The sequence below is a fragment of the Haemorhous mexicanus genome, chromosome Z (genome assembly GCF_027477595.1).
Source record: "Haemorhous mexicanus isolate bHaeMex1 chromosome Z, bHaeMex1.pri, whole genome shotgun sequence".
In the NCBI taxonomy this organism is placed as follows: domain Eukaryota; kingdom Metazoa; phylum Chordata; class Aves; order Passeriformes; family Fringillidae; genus Haemorhous; species Haemorhous mexicanus.
Genome location: NC_082381.1, coordinates 37,721,065 through 37,741,092, shown reverse-complemented (window position 1 = coordinate 37,741,092; position 20,028 = coordinate 37,721,065). Strand labels below are relative to the sequence as shown.

Genomic DNA, 20,028 nt, shown 5'->3' with positions numbered 1-20,028 from the left:
TGTGTTACCCATCCCATTGTGGACATGGGACCTCTTGGAAAACTTTAAGTGACTTCTGCTGCTGAAGCTCTAGAAAAGAGAGGAGGGGGCAATTATTATTTCAGTAAAAATAAAAACATTAAGACACTAGTAAGAAATACTGTCTCTTGAAGGAAAAATTATAATGTAGCGCTGAATTTTTCACTTGGCATTATTTCCTTTTTCAAATGATAGCTCCAGCAGCTTTTTTATGCCCACAGAATCTCAGGATGGGTAAGATTGGGAAGGAATACAGCGGGTCATGTGGTGCAACCTCTCTGCTGAAGGAGGGTCATCCAAGAGCCCATAGCACGGGATTGTGTCCAGACACTTCTTGAATGTCTCCAGTGAGGGAAAGTCCAAAACCTTTCCAAGCAGCTTGCTCCAGTTCTCAGTCACCTTACACAGTAAAGAAATTCTTCTTCATGTTCAGGTGGAAATTCCTGAGCATCAGTTTCTCTACATTGCCTCTTGTCCTACTGCTTGGCACCACGGGCACCACCAAGATGAGCCTGGCTCCCTCCTCTTGGCACTGTCCCTTCACATATTTATAGATGTTGAAGAGATCCCCTCTCAGTTGTCAGTTCTTGAGGCTGAACAGGCCCAGCTCCCTCATCACTTCCTTCTAAGAGAGATGTTCCAGCCCCTTTGCTGTCCTCTGCTGGACTCATTCCCGGAGCTCCATGTAAGACCTGGCATTTAACCAGACCAAACTGATGTACAAAGTTATATACAGTACAAAGGCATGGCACTCAATTTATTGGTGTAAAAATATCATCCAGTTCAAAATGAAAGGGCACAGACAGGATAAATTATGGATTTTAGATGCTGTCTATTGATGAGGGATCGCTGTTGGAGCAGGATTTTACATTCATTGGACCTTGTAGCTATAGCCAAAGGGGCAGGTGCTGGAGCAGTGGACCCAACAGCTGCCGCTGCACTTGCTGGAGGTAAGTCTGCATTTTCCCCTCATTAGAAGGGGGATTTCAGTCATTTTGTGGCAGACCAGAGCCTTGTGCTTGATGAAAAGACAAATCAGAACATTCACTATCTAGTCATCCCTTAACACTCTACAAACAAAGGTTTTTTTCAACAGCCTGGGAAACAGAAGAGGCTGAATGAGCAGCAGTTTGGGCAGCATAAACGCAGAGCTGCCCTGAAACAGCAGTGGTGACCCAGCCCCAGGCTCCAACACAGGTGCTCCATAGGGCTGAAGGGCACGTGGGAGTGTTCAATGCTGCAGCCATCCCACAGGAGATGCCTGCCCAGCCTCCTGCCCAGCTTCCCTCCATGGAGCCTGCTGCCATCCCTGAGCCTGGCTTACCACAAAACTGTAGCTCTTCCTCACTGTCTCGCCTCCCTCAGCACAGTGAAACCACAACCAATAGCTTCCTGCCTTCCCATCCAGGAGGCTCCTGGCAACCTTCTGCCCCCATGCATGCCCCAGACAAACCCCACATGCTTCACAGAGCCATCAGCTCTCTTTGATGCATCTCGCGGCACGTGATCAGTAAGACTCTTAACAGGAACACAGAGGTTTATGGTTCTCTAGGAGTTGTTACTGGATCAGTCACTAACACACTCAACTCCGTTGCACCTCTGGCCGTAACTGCCTGAAGCATCTTGCAAACCCTAGTCCAGTCATCTCAAAGCAACATGGATGTTGCAAGTGCCAGGACAAACCCAAACCCTCTTTTATGAAGAGCCCTAAGCCCTGGTCACTCGGACAGACACTGCTCTTATCTCTGGTGCAGGCATCGTCTAAACAGCCTGATCTGACCTAGATTTTGCCATAGAGGCTATGACAATCAGCCACCTCCTCTGATTTTGTGGATAGATTCCTAATTCTCAACATGCTCAGGCACCTATGGGCAGCCATTCTTCCTTCAATCCTGGCCTTGCAATCCTCCTGTTAGGGGCTGGGCATGGGCAGAAAGCCATGAAGAGCCAAAGTTTGGCTTCCAGGAGCACTATGGTCACATTCACTTTTCAGCAATCTGCTACTCTTCATAAGGATTAGGATATCCTCAGGTCCAGACAGCAGGAGGCTGAATTGGGGAGAGACAGAGTTTCCATGGAAAAAGCTGCTCTTTTGCCTTGAGAACTTAGAGGTTTTAGAGGAGTTTGTGGCTCACAGTCATGCACTGCAGTTGCATCATAGCAGGAGCTCTGAGGAGACTGAACCAAGGCAGAAGCACTGCCACAGAAGAAAGATGACATAGCTTTATGGATAGGGGTGCTTTCTTTCTGCAAGATTTCTGATGTGTCTGAAGTTTCTCTGGAAAACAGCATGTTTTCTGACTGTAGGTAATGTCATTTGCTCAGTTTTCTAACTGTAGGTAATGTTATTTCCTTCGCATCCTGTCCTGAACAGAGATCCCCAGCATGTGAGCATTGGGCTTCAGAGAGTATGTTCATAACAAATGAGCAAAAAGTCAAACTCCAGAGAGTGCTTTATTCTCTGTGAATTGTTGGAACTGTTCTTTGTAATGTGCACATGTGCTTTAGCAATCTGGGACTCCCACAAATGGTAGGACTCTAAGAAACAAAAGCTGATCAATAAAAAGTGAACATTCTGTTCAAGGTCCCTAATTATTCCTATCTCAGATAAAGTTGAAGCATGCCATTTTTTTCCACAGGAATTAGTAGTGATCTCATCAAATGTTTCTTTCAAAGCACTGAAAATTACACTGAAAACTTCAGCACATTTCCAATCCAAAATGGAATTATCCACTGCTATCCACACCAGAGTATGCTGCATAGAGAAGTGACAGAGTGAAGAGACATCTCAAGTGTAAATTCCCAGAATTTTTTTTAAATTAAAAACACCAGAGGTACTTTCCAGGCCCAGACCGAAGAGGAATTAGATGTTTAACTTTTCTGGGTTTGTATGACTAATCTTGCAGCCACTCAATTGAAACTTTATGAATGCTGAGAATGAAATATAAGTATATCAATGTCTGCACATGTTAAGCATACTTATGATTTGAATCAATTTACTAAATTGAGCACATGGAACTTACATGGCTTGTTCTGGAAACAGAAGTTTTTCCAGACTGAAGGATGTGAAAACTACTTCCCTATCTAATGCAATTCAGTACATCTGTGTGTGATTACATAAACATGTCTCAGACCACAGAGCACCACAGCCAAGTCTCATAGCAGTTACACTCATTAAACATCAGACCACGTGATCTTCCCTGAGCCTTCAACATTTGCCTGTTTGTAAGATTTACTGAATATTCCCTATATTTTCTATTTAGAGCAAGAGTGGCTGACTGAGAATTAATGACATTATCCTTGAATAAATGACAAGTCAGTGTTTCAGGGCTGAGCAAGCATGCCTGAAGTCACTAACAGGAAACAAAAGAACTGGAAAAATATTGCTGCTTTAACTACGTCAGTTCACTGAAACTGACTCAAAAAGAGTTTTCTTTAAAATGTTTGTCATCATTTTGCCTTCATATAATTCCACCTCATGCTCAGTTTCCCATGAGCTCAGGATGCTGTTTTCTGCTATTTTCTTTCAGGGGTCAGTAGCTAGGGTTGCTGCAGAAGACATCCTAACCAGCACTTTTTGAATAATCATAGGGATGCTAAGCAGCGGTGATTTCCAATTTGCAGATGTAGCAGCTCTTAGCAGCAAGCACTGTGCTACTGAAAAAGACTCCTGCAGGCCTAAAGTTGTAGGTCTCACCCACAGAGATGTAAATCTTGTCAGATAACCCTTTGCTTGAAGCTTTGATAGCTTTCAAGTTAATCTTGGCTCTTATAGTGGTATCTGGGCAACTGGCTGAGGACAGGACAGATTTTGTAGACATGTGCAAGCAGTTTGTGTCCCAAAAAGATAGGCAAAATCTGGCTTATAATGAAGCTACAGCAGATATACTGCCACAAGACTGGAATAATCAATTCTATATTCCGAAGCCCTGCTCTCTAGTCAGTGACTCGTGTATGTCATCCCTTTTCTGCCATCAGGAGAGGACACATGCAGTTTAAGCACATTTTTTCAAGACTGCAATTTTCCAGCCCAGATGTGGCCTGTGCATAGGTGAGAAAACTACTAAGACCTGTCACCATAATTGGTGCATAGAGGCTAAACCATCTATTTGAGCTTGTAACAGAACATGCTTTTTGATCACCTCTTGCAAACAACTGGCAGCTTGCTTTGAACAGGTAGAAGATGAAATCTAGCGTTTTCCAAAGTTGATAGCCTGCTGAGTACTTAAGAAAACTTTTCAGCATGTTCAAATCTAGTCTCAGAGCAAAATTACAATGCTGAGTACAAAAACAAGGTCTGTGTGGTGACAACTTCCTAAAGAGAAAGCATCTCACCAGCCATGACAGCAAGAGTCTTGCTCTCACTGATGCCAAAACCCTTGTTAATAACCATACCTGTGGAACACCAGATATTGCCAGTAGCTATAACAGACAGTGCCATCACCGTGTTGATACCACGCAAGCAAACATCACTGTCAAGAATTATCTCTGCTGCTTTCTGGTTCCTTAAGAAATACGAATGCTTCACGTGGTCTCGGTGCTTCACGATAGGCTTTTGTACTGCTGGAGGCACTGAGAGCTTGCATAGATGTAGGTAACCTCCCTAGAAATCTCACTACAGGGGTTAGAAATGCTTAGCCAATCCAACTACTGAACTCTGAGTGTTGTGCTACATACGTCTTTCCACTTGATGCACGTACATGCAAAAGTGCCCTCTAGATGCTCCAGCAATCCAATGAAATCTGTTTCACACTAAAAACTTATGGAGGGCGGGGGGCGGGGAGGGGGGGAGGAGGAAGAAGAAGAAATTTGAACCTGGTTTTGCATAATAAAATTGTTCTTCTAATCTGGAAAACTCTTTGTTGTGCAACCCTGCTGTCCCTTTCCAAGGATGAGTGCTTGGTGAACCTGTAAATTGACTATTCCTGGAACTGGGACTCCCAAACACCTCTTGCCGACATCGGCAGGAGATTTCGAAAGTTTCACAGGACGAGCTATGGCTTTTTCAGAAACACCTGCATACCACCGCCGCGCAGCCCGAACCCCAGCTCCCGTGCCGGAGGCAGCTTCCGCGGCCGGCCAGGCTCTGTTACGGAGTGAGCGCCCAGGCTGGGCACGCCTGGGGTCCGCGGGCGGGGCGGGCACACCTGAGCACCGCCCGGCGGAGGCGCGCAGGCGGAGCGAGGGCGGAGGGAGCCTAGCTCGTCCCGTCCCCTTCCCTCCCCTCCCCTCCCCTCCCCGTCCCGTCCCGTTCCGTTCCGTGCCCTCCCCTCCCGTCCCCGTCCCATCCCCTCCCCTCCCCGTCCCGTCCCCTCCCCTCCCCGTCCCGTCCCGTCTCTCCCAGTCAGCTCTGTCCCGTCCCGTCCCTCGCCGCTCCACTCCGCTCTGCTCTGTCCCGTCCCTCCCCGTCCCTCTCCGCTCTGCTCTGTCCCATCCCTCCCCGTCCCACCCCTCATCCCTCCCTCCTTCCCTCCCTCCCTCCTTCTCTCCCCTCCTCCCTCCCTCCCTCTGTGCGCGCCGGCGGCGCCGCGCTCCCTCCAGCCGCGCCCGCGCAGCCCCCGCAGGTAAGCGCAGCGCAGCGCGGCGGGCCCGGGGGCGGAGCGGGGCGGGGGGTCCCACCATTCTCGCCCGAGAAAAGGTGCCCACTTCCCATTCCCTCATTCCCCGAGGGCTCCGTGCCCACGGCGCTCTTCGCCTCCTCTCTTTGGCTGTTTCTCTCGTGTTTCCGAACCTGGTCTATGTCCCGCGGCGCGCAGTGGTGTGCCGGGCGGCGCGGCTTGTCGGGGTCCTCTCCGGCGAAGGGCTCCTTCGGGATGGGCTCGACTGAGTTCGAGGCGTCGGGTCAGGCTGCTATTCCTGCTGGACTAACGTCTCTGGGGCTGGCCTGGAATAATTGATGGGCACTTGTTTGATTAAGGAACACTAACAGGACTTACTTAGGGTCTATCCTCATAATTTTCTTTCTTCGTTTTGGTTTTTTTTTTCCCTTTCGTCACCCCTTCCACCCCGAAATCTCTTTGGATTTATTTGTACCAAATTAAGGCAGTGGAAAAAGTCCTAGATAAAAAATGGTTGCCACCTCTCTCTCCTGACTTCTTCAGTCCTTCGGACGAAGAGGCTGCTCAAGTCCTATGGGAGCAGTGTCGGTGTATCCATGATGTTTATAAAGGTAAAGGACAGGGAGAAGATGAATGACAAGCACAAGAGTGTGATTTATTAGAGAAAGACCGGGAGCGGGCCGGGGGGGGGCGGGGGGAGCAGGAGGGAAGATAGAGGACAAAAGCCGTTAGCAAACTGAAGAACTGAAGTGAAAAGATAGAGGTGGAACCAGAGGGACCAAGTTTCTTCTTCTCACTTCTTTTCCTGTGTTCTTTTAAAATAGCTCCACAGCGGGAATGCTACCAAAAAACTGCTTCCAATGGAACTATGTGCAAAGTTTTCACTATCGCGAAAATGTTGGAATGTCTAGATTTCATTTTCTTGGGGATATCTCTGTGAAACAATCTCACACCTTCACAGATTTCAGTTGTCTGTGAATGTTAGAAGCTGCCTAAATCCCCCCTTTCTTCTTTTTTCCCCCCATCCTTATTTGCACCAGGTTTGGGTTGGTTTTCCATGTGTCTTTTTCTTAATTGTTGTTGTTTGCTTGTTTGGATGATTCTTTGTTTGGTTGGGGTTTTTTTGAAGTTTCAAGGCAAAATAACTTGGAGGAGACCCGGTAGGCTACTTGTGTTCTCAAAGTGTGGGGGAATTGGGGTAGCTGCAAACTTTTTTCTGCTAAGAACTGCTGCTGCTCTTATCTTTTCAAAGAAAGTTTTCGCATGCTAGTTCAGGTTTGCCGTGTTGTACCATTTGGTCTAAAATGAATCACTTTCAGGTCTGGGAGTCATGTTTCAATTTGGCGGCCAGGGGTGTGTGCCGTGCAGCCTGTTACTCTTGTGCGAGGATGGGCTATACTGCAGTACTAAAATAATATTTCTGGCAATTTCAGCAGTGGACTGAAGCAATACTCTGTGTGCACAGGCGTAAGTGAAGCTCTGCCCTGCAGCTTGCTATTACTGGCTATAGGCGTGCCGCGTGTTTTTCCTTAACTGATATGGGCTCGGACTTACAAAGCAACTTGATAGGCCTGTGTTTCACTGTTGTTTTTATTAAATATTAACCACACAAAATTAAATGCTGTTTTGCTCCAGAGTAGGTTGACACTGTCTCATCCTGTGCAGTTCTTCATGAATGGTGGTTGTTTTCCTTTTTCTATGGCAAATAACCAAGGAAAGCCTACTTAGGAATACTGGGAAGCACAGCTGCATGATCAGTGTGGTGCTGTCTCTATCACTCCCTCTTACAGATTGCAGTAGTTAGACCCTTGGCTGCTATAAACCTTGTTCTGAGAATTTAGCAGTAGCAGTGCTGGTTGAAGACAGGAAAACATTGGCTGGTGTCTGCTTTCTCTTCCTTTGCTCTTCAAAACAAATATTGAGGGTCAAAAGGTTAAACAGCTTTTGAGACGGAACACATGGAAAATGCAAAATTAAAGTAACCTACACTGCATACCCAGCTTTAATATGTGAACTCCACGTGTGAGTAACAGACAATCTTATCACTGTGGGCAAAAATACTTCATGGTCATGTGGTTTTCATCAGTAGCTCTGGAAGATTGTAACTAAAATATGATTCCTTCTCTGCTTAAAAATGAGGGGGAAAAAAAAGTTGTCTTTCACTTGGTCTTATAGTGTCACACAGTTAAACTGTTTGGGGAATCCAGGAGACTTTGTTGAAGAGAGTGTTCTGCTCTGCTTTGTACTTACGTGGGATTCACTTTGATATCACTGTGATGAGCCCTAAATAACACGTTAATGAATAGTTTGCTGTTTCTCAGTGGCCAATCCTTATTGAGCTTGCTCTGTCTTATGTTCAGAGGTTTAAATTAAAAGGCAAGTAATTCTTCTGAGCACTTTATTCCTTTGGGAGACCACCACCATCTTCCCTTTGAATACCCAGCAGTTTGAGCACTCTCAGAGGTGAGCTGCCTTCTCCAGATGTCAGAAGAGCTGGCTTTGAGCACCTCTAGGTGGTGACCTGCCAGCACTTACTGAGCACTGTTGCTGTGTATCTGACTTTTTTTATCATATGGATGCAGAAACAATTGAATGCAGCTCTTTTGCCATCAGGGCTGAGTGGGGAACTCTTCACAGGCTGTCACTTGTGGTCTTGGTAATGCTCAAGTATACATGGAAGAATTTGAGAGTGGTAACAGCTACTGTGTGGCAGTTGTCCTTTTCACTGTTGTTTCCCTCACAAAATTAGAATTTGCTAAGTATAATTTCCTCCCTTTCAGAAAAAAAAATGCATGTAATTTAAGGGACACTTAATTTCAGCTTAAATCTGTCTAAATGGGATATTTGAAGAGCTCCTGCTATACATAATGCCAGGGGAAAGATGCATACAACTGTTTAACTGAAAGAAGAATAGAGAAATCAATATCTGATCCCTCCAGCATCTTTAGTTACTGCGTTATATGTTGTGTTACTGGGTTTATATACTGTGTTATATGTTTAGTTACTGGGCTTATATGTTGTGCTTTGTCTTTCACAATGGGCTGTATTATTTTTTCTATCAGTTTAGTAGGTGAAAAGAAAACCAACTTTTGAGAAAATAAAGTGTGTCTTTTTCCATCTTCCCCTGTCCTTTTCTTTAAGATTGCTTTCAGTTTAGGTATGATCCTCATTTATTGCCTTAGGAGTTTTGATGATTTAAAGGGAGAATGCTGCTCTCCAGAAATGCTTGATCAAGAGGGACTTGAGGCAGTAATGGCTTCAGCTGGCAGGGATTATGTAGCATCTGATGTGTTTTTGACTTTTCCAGGTGTCACGGGGTGATACTGTAGAGATGTGGCATTCCTCACAAGTGCTGCATTAGGGCTGAACTTACACACTTCATGTTTTGCCCCATGTGTTTTTCTTCACAGCTAAAGCAGAAGCTTAAGGCTTCATCCATGGCCCATAAATGTCAATGGCAAAATCTGTACTGGCACTGAATTACTTTGGTTCAGGTGCAAGGCTCATGGCTTGCTTTGACAGAAATACAAAATTATTCCCAGGGCAGAAGAAAGTTCTGTCAATGAAATGAGAGCTGCTGTTTACTTACATGTCAGGGAACTTGAATTTTGGTTTTCTCCATTTATATTTCAAGCTTAGTTTCTTTAACATGTAGAAGCATTGCCTGTGCATTCTTGCACTTTCATTGATGTACTGATATATAGGCCAGTGAAGGTCTGAATGTCTGGGGTACCTTGGTTCAATTTTTGTTGAAAGTAGGGGAGAATTCTGAGAAGTGCCTGTCTTTGTGCACCCAGACCTCTCCTTCTCACCTCCACTGGTGCTTCTTGACTGCCTGACAGGCTTTCTATATCCCAAACTGATTAACAGCACACCTGGCTTACAAAATCTTGGCAATTGCTTGGGTGAAGGTTGCACTCTAGAGTCAATTTTCATTTTTAAATGGCTGGTGTCTCTAATTGTTGAAATACTGTTTCTGTTTGTGCAACACTGAGCACCAGAAAAGAGCCTATGTGGGGGTGCTGGTTTGGGTAGTTTATGTGTGTCCCCATCTCACGTGGCAATTCCATGGCCTTTCTCTTATAAGCGCTTAACAAACAACTTTGAGGTGGTTAAGGCGTTGTATTTCTCCACAGAGGAACAATAGCCTAGCTTGGAGTAGTGCAAAGTGTCCAGAATTTCCTGATAGGCACAGCCTGGAATAGTTTATGGACCATGTTTTTTTCAGTCCGTCCTGATTTCTTCCTGGATCTGGGTCCTTCTTGACCCAGGTACTGTAGGCAGTTAGGTTAGTGCACATAGAGAGCACTGGTGCCTTTACCCCAGAAGTAAAAAAGTATTTCTTCTTAAAAAGAAAGTGAATCTTCTCCCTTTGCTTCTGGCAGGCAAAAACAGCCACAGACTTGCGGGGCTGCTGTGGTTCAAGGAGTCTGGGTAGGGCATGCCTTCCCCTGCCAGCAGCACAGCCAGAGAGGGGGAACCACATCCCTCCTCCTCAAGCCACTCCCAGGATAAATAGCCTGGACAGGGTTCTGGCCTGGGGTGTGTGCAGAGTGTTTTGCTTTCCAAGTGCCTTGAAGATTTGTGCTGGTGGACTGTTTGATGGATAATGGCTTGGCTGCTGGGGAAACAGGAGCAAAGGGTTGTGCCTTACTGTTCCTACTCATGCATTGCAGTGTGGTTCTGCTGCTGAAATGATGGTAGGCAGTGTGTATCAGTGGCACAAGAAATGCCTTCACTTGCAAGGTGGAGAAGCTGGGTCTCTCTTATAAAGAAATGTATTTTGGGAGTACAGATACTGTATTGCAGAGAACTATATGTAGACTTTTGTGCCAACTGAATTACCTTTATTTTAGACTTATTTAACTTGAGAGGCATTGGAACGGCTTTTTTCTCTTTTTTCTTTTTTTTTGCTTCCATGTGATATACTCTAGATAAAATTCAGAGATCTTCCTATTTCCTCTTATTTTCTTTTTAAAAATACAAAGGTGATAAATATGAGAGACCAATATTATCTTTCTGGTTTTGCTTCTAACTGTGACTGAGAGGCAAACGCCTCCTGAAATGGATTTTTGAAACTCCTAAAAAAAAAATGTCTGAGTTTGATAGTCATGTATGATAATTCTCAGTTCAGTGTTGGCCTCATGTTGCCATATTACAGACCATTCTGGCTTTTCTGTAGGAATTTACATGCCACAGTGACCTTTGGAGTAGGATGGATTTCATAGGCACTTAATGCAGTATATCCATTTCTTTGCCAGCTAGAAAATGTATTGCATATTGCAGTGCTTGCAGGAGCAAGCCTGAAAGCATTGGATTGACATCAAAGGCAAGATCTTTCTGTACAGAATGCTGGAGATTGTGAGAGGGGTAAAAATCTGGCAAAGGAAATGCACACTGTTTTTCATTGCAAGCCCCTTTCCCTCCCTCCTCCCCATCTTTTTAGGGTGTGTATGGCAGATATGAAATGGTGCTGGTACATCACTTATGGGAGCAGAAGTTTTCCTTAGAAGTATTTTTGCCATTTGAGGATGATTGTTTTCACCCTTGTAAAATGTAGCTAAAGTACAATCCATTTTTTAGTATCCATTTTTTATTAAGAAGAAGTTAGCTACAGCAATAAATGTTGGATGAGTATTGAATGTTTACAGCATAGAGAAATTTGTATCTTCTTTGATTAAGTGTGTGATTATTTAATAGCAGTGAGCTGAACTTGAGCTCTAGCAAAGACGGGAATCCAGTCAGAGAAGAGAGATGCTGTACAGGTCATACATGTTTTTAAGGTGGTAATACTTCAGGTGGGTGTTTGCGGGGAAAGGAGAAATCTTGAGAGTTTATCAGTCTGTCATAGCTACATAGCTTTCGAGTGTGGCAAGTGTTATTTTGTCTGCTGTGAAGGGGTTTTGATAAAGGAACTGTATCTGCTGGATTTCATTAAATGTTTAGTCTTTGATAGTGCAGTCTGCTTTTGACCTGTTGTGATTGTCAGATCTGCCAAACAATGTCCTGGAGCCTTGAGCTGCTGCTGGTGACAGAGCGAGTGAGCTGGGATGGCATTGCACAGCTGCAGTGTGTGAAGGACAGCGTGCCTCGCCCAGCCAGGATGTGGGTGTCAGGGTGGCTGTCTCGCCTCACACGGCCGGGGTATTTGTGCACAAGAAAACTCGAGTTTGTTAGCTGCTCAATTCTGAATCAGCTTTGCTGGTGTCAAGTGAGGTGGAAGGGCTGAAGGAGGCATGGAAGGCTCTGGGGGGTGCCACCAGTGCAGCAGTGTCTGTCCCTTCAGCTCACAGCACAGAAGCCCAGTGGGTGGTGAGCACCCCTGCCTTCCTGCTGATCGAGGAGAAGCAAATTGTCGGTGGCACCAGCTGCTGCCAGCTGGATGGCTGGCGGCAGGAGACCTCGGGGGAGGACTGCAGGTTGGTACCTCGAGCCAATGGCAGTGTCAGGAAAAGGTCACCTTGCCCCTAGATGTTGCCTTGCACTGGGAGGGACTGTGGTGGTCCTTATTGTGGTCAGGTTTTTTTTGTTTGTTTGTTTGTATGCCTTTGTTAAGTGCTCACTGACTCTCTTGGTGGGATCTGTTTTCTTGTGGTTACTGTGTTTTTGTACAATCTCTTACTGCAACAGTGGTGTCACGTCTTGAGTCCTGGAGCTTTCAAGGTTTCATGGTTGTGTCATGAACCATTTTCACAGTTACTTGTAACCGAATATGAAGTAGCAAAGGGTGGCAGTGTGTATGTGTGCCTGATGTTCTATCCGGACTCTTCCAAGCTCTTTCCTTGATACTCCAGCTAATATAAGTCAATTCTGTGCTTTTGTGCATAATTGAGTGGTTGTTTCAATGCCTGTTGTGATAGGAGTGATTTCAGTGATTGTCTGTAGGGACTGGATCAGCATTCCACAAGGTAAGTACAGTCCTCTTATGAGTTGCAGTGGAAGGGGTTCCATGTGGTAGTGAAGCTGTAACGTGAGATGTAAGGGGGAAATTTGGCTACCTTGCCTAAGGCTGTGCTTATAGGAGTAAACTTCATAGCACGTTTCTGTAGTTGCATGCTAACTTTGAATATGTAAAACTAATTATTGAAGTAAAAAGCATTTGGGAAATTGGTAGGGGAATGTTAGACACAGAAACATAAATTCAGACTGATAATGATAAGCTTGTCAATCCCAAAGGAAAGTAAAGTGCAGCAAGGTCTGTAATACTGCTGTGTTGCATGTCAGTGGCTATTGCACTTGGAAGGTGCCTTTGCAAATGTGTACACAGCCCTGCTAAAGTGTTTTGTGTTGTACTGGCAAATTATTAGTACAGGAGAATTACCTGAACATTTCCTGCATCCGTCTGAGAATGTCTCCAGGAATTTCTGTCTTGTCAGGATGAACCAGCCAGCTAGTAAGAGCATGATGTCCTGTGTGCCACAGTGACACTGGAATGTACTAGGAGTGGTGTTTGAGCATATGTTAGCCATCCACATAAGCATTAGATTTGGTTGAGGAGCAAAGCCTGGGCTTTCAGTGAAGAATTCATTGGGATTTTCAGTGTCTCCCTGTTTGTTGTTACATTCCTGCAGACACGAGTCCAGTGCATCAATAGGTCATTGCCCCTTCATTCCTCTTGCCAAGGAAGTAGAATTCCCAAATTGTTTTCCTGAGATACTGCAGTGGGACAAACAACTTCAGGGAAATAGATGTGTGGATAGGTACCCAGCATTCAAGGAGTATCATCTTGAATGTGACTTGTACTTGAAATGTCTATGTTATAAATGTCTATTGAGTTTGTTGATCTTTCTGTCTTTCCTTTTCCTGTCTATCCCTCCCAAAAATGTGTCATATGTGGAGAGGAATTCTGTGGAAATGAGCCAGGTGTCTTTGAGCTGCCCTGGGCATGGTTTCTGCACAGGGTTTTGAGAGCTGCCCCAATGTAGCTAGCAATGTAGCTATCAGGATTGTTTTGCTCCTCCTAAATATTTTGATGGAACCACTAAAAACTTTATCTTAGAGCAATGTATTTCCCTGTACAGAAGCCTTGCAGACTAAAGAAGACTTTTCTGAATGAGTGTTTGCTCCCCTAGTCTTCTATCTTCTTGTTTACAGTGGTTACAGTGTCCTACTTCAAAAGCCCATGCTAGCAGGACTGGAAATTGACTGAGACTTCAGGGTATTACTATAATCAGAACAGTCCTGGTATTAATGAATGGACTAAAAATGGGTCTTCAGAATTATTCAATTTTGCAAACAGTTGATAGGAATAGCATAGGTTAACACCTGCTTCTCCAAGAAGTACAGTGTGTTTCTGCTTCCTGCCTTGGATTGCCTAAGTTTGACATGCAAAAGCATCCTAGGAGGTTCAGCCTAGAGGAAAAAAAATCAGCGGGAGATGTGCAAGCTGATGACAATCTGATGACAGGAGGGAATTACATGATTTTAGAAAACATAAATGCCTTAAAAATAATATGCCTGAGCAAAGGCTTGTGCCATGATCCTGCATTTTTCCATCCCCAACATCTCTTCCACAAAGTTTCTTGCCATCAGTTGCACAGATTTTTGTGACCAAGTTCTGTTTGAGAGGCTTGTTTACAGCTTTTTCAGTTCTTCTTTCTAAATTGTTCTTAATATGCTATGAATATTAGGAGGGAATCTATGTGGGGATCTTTGTTGCAATCTTTGTCTGAAAACAGTTACTTTTTCCCTCAGAAGAGTGGCAGAAAAGTGCAGGAACGGCTTAGGCAAAGAAGCCACACCTTCGCGTGAGAAATGGGGGGGTGGGGGGGAAATACTGACTTTTCTTGGAGCTCCCAAGGTGAGGTGACATTTCTCAGTTGGTAGGAAACCCAAATGTGTGCTCACCATGCATCTGCCTCCTGCAATTGCACCAGAAGTCATTCTGTGCTCTGTGTACTCCTCTGACTGTTCCACTTGCAGTTTGATTAACTTTCCTCCCAAGACCCTGCAAGTGTCATCTATCTCCTGCTTGTCTAAGCTGTGTCTCCACTAGAGGGGGGTGCCAGTATTGCTGTAGTGGGAAATTTTGAGGATTTGGTAAGTTATGGTGCTTTACTCTTCCTTCTTGCCTGGCAGTGTTGCCCCTTGGGTTAAGAGGAGTGTTCTTGGAAGAAGGCTGCTGCAAGGCTGAAGGCAGCAGCTGACCAAGTAGTCGGTTTTGGGTTACTCCAAAACACCGTCTGTTCTGCCAGCTCACCATAGTGCATCTCTGTGTAGAATTATAGAAGGAATTGGGTTGGAAGGGACCATAAGGATCAGCTAGGTCCCAAGCCCCTGCCACAGATAGGAGCACTTTCCACTAGACCAGGTTGCTCAAAGCACTGTGCAGCATAATCTTGAACAGTTCCAGGGATTGAGGTATCCACAGCTTCTCTGGGCAACCTGTTCCCATGTCTCATTACTCTCACACTAAATAATTTATTCATAATATTAATTGATATATACCCTCTTTCTGGATCGATTACCCCCTGTCCCATCACTACAGACCCTTGTCCCTTTCCAGCTTTTTTTATTTAAAAAAAAGTACCTCTTTAGGTACTGGAAGGTGCTATAAGGCACCTTCCTAGAACACTGACTTCTTCAGGCTGGACTCTCTCAGCATGTCATCATAAGAGAGCTGCTTCAGCCTTCTGATCATTTCTGTGGCACTCTGCACTCGCTCTTCTGTTCAGAGATCCAGAGCGGGATGCAGCACTCCAGGTGGGATCCCCTGAGAGGGGAGTATGAGGCTGGCTGACCTGAGAGAGGCCACTCAGCAGCGGGAGGCTGAAAATCAGACCCAGCATGCCTAAGTGGGCTGTGTCAGGGATGAGAGTAGCTGTGCATGGGCCTCAGGCTTTGGTGTCATGGACACAGCTGGTGTGTGCAATTGTGGGATGCCTGAAAAGTTTGGTTTGTGGGTGGATTTCAGTACATTCTCCTTTTGTGGCCTGGTTCCCTTGAACTTCTTAGTTTATTTGTGCGGTCACAAAAAAAGTCTTAGTGGTTCCCAAGTAATGCTTTATGGCTTATGCTTTTGTTACAAAACTGTCTGAAGGAGGCTTTGAAGTGTGTAGTGCCTAAAGTTTGTACCCATGCTAATGTGCACCAAGTTCCAACAGAAGAGCTGGAGGCAAACTGCTAGTTAGCTCTTATTTTCTTTTTTCTTCAAGAATAATCCATTGATATTCAGTTGTGCTTTTGTCAAATAGGGTTGGGTTTTTTTGCCTTTCTTACTCTTTAAAAGAGCTGGGAACGAAGTTTACGTAAAAAGTGGTGAGACAGTCTAGACAGTGCTTGGACACTAACCTTTCTGTCATCATGTGTGTTAGGAGACAGAGTTTTTTGGTTTTGTTCTGTTTTTACATCATTCTGCCTCCTGGCTTTCTGTTTTCACTTGAATTTGTGGCATCTCCCAAACATTCTGATTGAATATTTGTTGTTTCTGTTGGGCAGTGTATATATTGAGGACCTAGTCAGAAAAGCTGAATAATCACTGAAGTATGGTGTGAATTTACTACAGCCCACTTAACTCATGTGACTTCTTGCATGCACTAAGAGCCTGTCTGCTAAACACAACTCAGAGCTAATCCCAGTCAATTCTTAAAGTGAATTAGTCAAGCTGTGAGCTAATCCTCTGTATTTACCTGCTTGTTCAGATAGCCAGCAGCATAAGTCGCTTTAAACTTCACTTGATAATTGAAAAGGGAAGGGTCAGAGGGAAAGGTGATGAAGCCTTGGTGTTTTCTTCATATCTCTCCCTTCAGGGCATCTTTCAGTTGTGCTTTACCTATATAAATCTTGAATTGATAGAATGATCAGCATAAGCTACCCAAGGCCAAAACCCTGTGCTCTGCTGCAGTTCTCTACTAAGCATCCCTGACAGAGCCTGCTGCTGCTCCCAGGGTATTTTGCAAAGTGTGTTACTTCTTGATCATCCATAAAAACTGTTCCACAAAAAGTCCAACCAGTTGAGCTGGCACACTGCAGACAGCAGGGACCATGATGCAGGCTGTGAGGACTAGGAAGCCCTGTTGACCTCTGCCAAGAAACTAGTAACCAGCCCCAATTTTACTGAGGGATTCACAAATTCTGGGTGTATTGTTCTGAGCACACCAGATACCTGCATGATGGACAAGAAGTAATTCCCTTTCATTTGTCAACATCAGGATTTTTGTTGTCTTGAGCTACTGGGTTTGCACCCCCTCCATTTTGACAAGATCAAAGCTAAGATCTTATTTCTGGGTCATTGCTGTTCATCAAGATAAGTTTGTTTGTGGCCTTGGGAAAGAGCAGTGACATGAGAATAGGGAATTTAAATCCTGTCATTAAGATAATTCTTTCTTATTGTTAATTCTAAGTTCTTTCAAACTTCATTCAGGTTAACTTTGCAAAATACAGCACTGCAGAAAGTGTCTGGAGAACAGTCAGTTGAACCAATGCAGATGTTGCATAAATATTTCTGAAGGAGCATGACTGTTATTTCTGGTTTGAGGGGTTGATAAATAGTTCCTGTGTCTGCACTGGTGGTGGCCTGAACCGTGTTAAGCTATTGCCTTAAGTCTTTAATGTATTGTTGTGAGTGGGGGGAATAGTTGGCAAATTTCTATTTCAGATAAACTAAATTAAACTCCTGTTTGTGTATCATTGGTCATGGCATATGTAGATCTATATTGAGGTGGTGCCTTTGTCATTTGGGATTTGGCGTGCTTAATTGTGAACTTCCTTGGCTTCAGCATTTCCATATTATTGTGTTTTGTGGTGGTTTATTCTGCCTGAAGATTGAACATCTGTTTTGTGGATGTGGGGTAAAAAGGAAGTATTCTTTTTAAGGCTGGCCCCCCTCAAAGCTGCTTAGAGAATTGTGACATTTTGTTATCATCCAGATGGTTTTTTTATCTAGCAAAAGGATATTGCCTGAATGTTTAGATACAAACTTGTTTCAGAAGAGTGCCAGCCTACTGCTATTTAGTTTAAAACAAAAGGTAGAGTTTACAAATGGAGCCTCTGTTTCTGATCCGTGGAAGTGTTGAATTTGTTATTTCTTATTGGAAACAAATATTAAAATTCTTTTTGTAAGTTGCTTAGGAGATTAAGTTCTTGTGCTTCTTCTGCTGAGGAGTGATAATTTGGAAAAAAGCATCTTGGTTTCTGATATTGCTAGTATCATATAATGGCTTGGAAGGGACCCTAAAGATCATCTAGTTCCATGCCCCCTGCCATGGACAGGGGTACTTTCCCTAGACCAGATTGCTCAAAGCCCCATCCATCCTGACCTTAAATACTTCCAGGGATGGGGCATCCACAGCTTCTATGTGCAACCTGTGCCAGTGTCTTACCAACCTCACAGTAAAGAATTTCTTTCTAATATATAATCTAAATCTACTCTCTTTCAGTTTGAATCCATTCCCCCTTTTCCTGTCTCTACATGCTCTTGTAAAAAGTCCCTCTATCTTTCTTGGTGCCTCCCTTCAGGTCCTGGTAGGCTGCAATTAGGTCACCCTGCAGCCTTCTCTTTTTTCATCTGAACAATCCCAATTGCCTCAGCTTTTCTTCCTATAGGAGAGGTGCTCCATGCCTCTCAGCATCTCCTCTGGACACAATCTATCTGGTCCCTGTCCTTCCTGTGCTGGGACCCCAAAGCTGGATGCAGGGTTCCAGGTGGAGCAGAATCTCCTCCCCCCCTGCTGCCCACGCTGCTTTGGATGCAGCCCAGGACACGTTTGGCTGTCTGGGCTGTGAATGCTCATGGCTGGGTCATGTCCAGCCTCTCACCCACCTGCAGACCCCAGTCCTGCTCACAGGCTGCTCTTGATCCATTTATCCCCCAGCTTGTGTTGTTACTGGGAGTGTCCTGACCAACATGCAGCATCTTGAACATGGTCTTTTTAAACCTCATGAGATTCCCTTGGCCCCACTTCTCAAACTTTCCCAGGTCCCTCTGGATGGTATCTATCTGCAAATTTGCTGAAGGTGCACTCTATCCCTGTGGCTATGTCATTAATAAAGTTGATACAAAAGCCTTTGTCTACTGTTATCTTCTTTAATTATATTGATTAATAAACAAAATAATAATGAGCATGTATTTGGAGCTAAATTCTGTCCACTACCCTTACAATTCCAGTGTTCAGAATAATTTTAATGAGCAACTCCTTTCTTTGTCACTCTTTTTCTCTCTATCTTTTTATTTTTTTATTTTTTAATAACGAAACAGAAGAGGACAAAAGCAGACACCATTCTTTCTTTTAAACACACATGTGCTCACAGTGCTGGCAACAGTTAATAATGTATCTTAAATTACGAGTTATCAATGGTTACTCTGAACTTTTCTGCCTCTTCATTAACTAGTTCAAATTTCATGTCTGTCAGTAGCAATAAACAATTTCAAAAGAGTTTCAGAAACTGCTTTGAAATTACTTCTTTTAGTAGTATTTGGTACTATAGATGTCAGTATGATGAAAGTGTATATTTTAAAAATGCAGTCATGTGACAGCAGCTTCATTGTGGTAGTGCTATGAGAGACCATCCATATTGTAGTGACTTGTTTTGGTAAGCCTAAGCAGGCTGGCATTATTCTCTTGGGAGTTGGTGTCTAGCTGTATTTTCCCTCTTTATTTTCTTGTGATTCTGGAAGTTTAAAATAGTGAGATAATGATGAAATCATGATGACTGCATGAATTATTACTCTGGAATCTTCCTAGGTCTTTAAGTCACTTCTACTTGAAATGCAAAAATTAAAAATTCACTTTCAGGAATATCTTCCTGTTCCGGTATTTACCAATTAAAAAACATTGTGGAACTGCTGCTTCTTCATTTCTTGGAGATGGTGCTGTGGCTAGCAGAGATGTTTTAAAGCAATTTTTGTGTGTCTGTGTGTTTGGTGTGATTATTTTTACACTGACCTGTTCATTGTGCTGCAGAAGCTCCTAGTACTTCCCAAGCGATATGCTTCTACCAGCCAGCATCCCTTGCATTAAGGCAGATGCTCACTCTTTTCCCCCAGGGAGTGGGAAGAGGTTCTCCAGCCTTAATGAGTGGCAAAGGAACAATCATCTCCAAGCAATTCCTAACAAGCAAACACTTATGGAAGTCATTAGGAGAAGCTAGATGATGACTGAAATAATTCTAGAGGTGCTGGATACTAATGGGATGGCAGACTGATGTGTTGGCTTTAAAGGGCAAACTGCAGGAAAATGAGAAAACTGAGGAAGCAGTGCAGAACTTTTTTTGAGTTTTCAGACAAAGTTCCGCTTTTCAGAGAAGTATGAGGCTTCAAGAGAAGACGAGGTATCATTCTGGGTTTAAAAAACAGCAAAAAAATGCTCCCCAAGTGATGGGTGTGGAATGGATACAATATGGAAATAATCAGGAAAGGAGGTTTAGCAAGTGAGAGAATTGCAGAGGATGGTGCAAACTGACCTAGGTCAGGGAAGTACAGAAAGAATTCTGGAAAAGAACAACTGCATAAAAT

General features: G+C 44.1%; 1 protein-coding gene across 2 annotated transcripts in view; it reads left to right on the top strand.

The window, feature by feature from the left end:
* The first annotated feature begins 5,331 nt into the window (after positions 1–5,331).
* The window catches only part of LPAR1 (lysophosphatidic acid receptor 1), a 69,563-nt gene continuing 54,866 nt past the window's right edge, over positions 5,332–20,028 (top strand). Inside the window, exon 1 of one of the 2 annotated variants that reach the window (XM_059873827.1) lies at positions 5,332–5,582. The gene's annotated coding sequence lies outside the window, so the exon portion shown is untranslated. Of the gene's footprint in view, positions 5,583–5,913; positions 6,188–20,028 lie in introns of those variants that run through there. The other variant, XM_059873829.1, reaches the window with a different exon arrangement.